Raw genomic sequence first — 2727 nt, forward strand, 5'->3', positions numbered from 1 at the left:
CTCCACCAGAGGTGCCTCAAAACAAAGAAAATATGGACGCCTCATTTTAGCCAAACTGAGCGTTGTTCGGTGCAGTGAAACTCAAATTGAATGGTGCTATATCGTCTTTGCACATTTACTCTTAACAAGAGCGAAATATGGTGTTTTCTGTCTAAAATATTGCATCATCTATCCTCATTTCTTCACTCATCAGTCGGTTGGAGTGAAGGTTGACAAGGTTGTTTTTATGAGATGCTCCCTCTTTATTATTTCAATGAAAAAGGTTTGTGGAGCAATTGATTACTGTAGATTCATTATTGGTTATCATGTCAGACTTGGAGCTCCGCTGTTAAGACAAGGCGCTACAGTAAAGATGTTTTAATATATTTAATTTGCTCTTAATGAGTGTGCACAGCTTGAAATAAGAAAGACTAAGGCAGGTTGCTGCACAAGCCTTGTAAAAAAAATTCAACTTGATTTTAGAAAATATTTGAAACAAGTAGATTTGCATTGAAAACAGGTTGAAATATTCCAGCATTTTTCACTTTTGTATAGAAAATGTGACTTCAAGGACTCAATTGCAGACTAAATGAGCTGATTTTCTTGCACTGACGCACCACGTTATTATTTATTAAGTGATCAAGGTGGGCTCCCTCGCAATCTTCCTGGCCTTTGACCTGCAGCGCTGCTGGTAAATGTCCTGCAGGTTGGGGAGGGTGGTTCTCATATGGCCAACGGACGTGAGAGTGATATCAACACTTATCACCTTATGACTTGCATCTTGCTGGCAGCCAAACCCTGCTATAACTTCCTCTCAGAGATCATATAAATGTGGGCTTTTTGAGGACTTCAGCCCATCAGCCATGGACAAAAGTGTGCTGCTGGTCCTGTTGTGTCTGCAGGCATTGCTGCTCATCTCAGCCTTCACTTCTAGTGATGGAGTCGCTCTGGAGACAGATGATCGACAAGAGCAGCCTCCTGATCTGGTAAGAAGATCCACTGATGCTCAATGACTGTATAGAGCTTTCCTCAAGGCCCCTGATTCACAGGCTGTATATACATTGCTGTGACATTTTGCAATTGATTGGTAGAGAGTGGTTTTCTGTGTTAAATGATACATTTTGTTATAATTATGCTCATTTTCTTGCACTGAAGGTGAAGAGAACACGTTGGAGAACATGCTGTCATCTCAAATGTAGACCAGGTTGTCTCGGCCCAATCGTGGTAAAACGTAACTTGTTTTATTTTGAACAAATTTTCTTTCTTTCTGATTGTGAAAAAGCCAGACAAAATCCCTCAGGAGTCTATTCATCTGTGAATACACTGAGCTTGTTTTATTTATAGAAACAAAACCTTAGTTATACATCATGTAGAGACAATCTGGGAAGGAAGACACTTTTAAAACTGTGAATTATCTTTTTTTACAGTGATTTTTTCACTTACATAGACTTAAAATGGAAAAGACACAGAACACAGTGGGATAAAATCAGTTTACATGTAATAGACTGTATGACACTTTTATTTTTACATTTTTCATTTGTTTGTGTAAAAACTGAAACGATATTCTTTTCAACTGTGAACGGTGAAGTCAGGCTTATCTCTTGAGTTTGTGCTGAAATAAGAGATACCATGCATGTGAGGCAAAGACAATGTAAAAGGTGTTAAACAAAGGCAACAAATCTGCAAAATTAAAATAGACTCTAAAGGGCCAGTATATGCAGTAGTTTTGTCTTATTCAACTTAAAGTACTTTTATCAGTTAATAGTTCTTTGTTTTTCTCTCTCTCTCTTCAGGACCAGTAGTTTCTTGGTGGTCGACTGGATCAGCTGCGGCACCACATCTCCACTTGACCACTGACTAGAGGACTGCAGCGCACCAATCCTCAGTGATCATACATTATCAACCCAAGAACAGATCTCATCAATTCTCTGTGGAAATGTTATACATTATCTATTTTCACTGTGATTTTAAATGACATAAATACAACAATTCACTGTTTTATGGGGTGTTTTGATAATAAATAAAAGTCCACATGGAGTGCAACATGGTATACGCCTTTATTATTGCGCTGAAGTCTTTCTGTCAAACATCAAAACACAGAAGAAGCTTTTCCATAATAAATTATATCAATTAATATGAAAAACAACAGTAATGACAAAGTAAACTTTGCAAATTTGCACAAATTTGCACACGCATCAGTCGTGGTGAAAAATTTCGTATTTTAAAGGTATCGTAAATGGGCGTGGCAAAAAGGCTCTTGGAGTGATGACCTAAACCAAACAGGAAGTCGGCCATATTGGATTTTTCACGCAGTTTTTGCCATTTACAGGGGCCGTAAATGAACGAACTAGTCCGAGGGGGTTGAAGCGATCGACTTCAAACTGAGTATATAGGACGTACCGGAATATAGGACGTCATTAGCGGCTGTTCTTTGGCGCCACATAGGGGACACAGGAAATGACGTGTAACTCCTTCACGCACTGTCCAAAATACATGAAAATTCTGAGCCGCGTAAAAGGGTCGGAGTCCAGCAACGGGACGAAGCCTGAAGCCCCGACGTGCACGGAGGTGCGAGGGCCCTCCAACGCTGCTTGCAGCTTTAATTGCAAAGCATTGGCGAGGACCCTATTGTTCTTCTACGTATTCTTATTATTAATATTTGTCTTCAGCCACTTTGCAAGGGGAAATGGGGCGCAAGGGATAGTTGAAAACTCACCAAAATATGCAAACATTTCAGGAGTGGCGAAA

The 2727-nt window shown here is 39.6% G+C and overlaps 1 long non-coding RNA gene across 1 annotated transcript; it reads left to right on the forward strand.

Moving 5' to 3' along the window:
- Positions 1-817: 817 nt before the first annotated feature.
- On the forward strand, positions 818-2027 carry LOC139214692 (uncharacterized). Its single transcript, XR_011585472.1, has 3 exons — positions 818-965; positions 1135-1203; positions 1773-2027. It is a non-coding gene; the product is annotated as an uncharacterized lncRNA (long non-coding RNA).
- The last annotated feature ends 700 nt before the right edge of the window (positions 2028-2727 follow it).

The sequence above is a fragment of the Pempheris klunzingeri genome, chromosome 15 (assembly GCF_042242105.1).
Source record: "Pempheris klunzingeri isolate RE-2024b chromosome 15, fPemKlu1.hap1, whole genome shotgun sequence".
NCBI classification, from domain to species: domain Eukaryota; kingdom Metazoa; phylum Chordata; class Actinopteri; order Acropomatiformes; family Pempheridae; genus Pempheris; species Pempheris klunzingeri.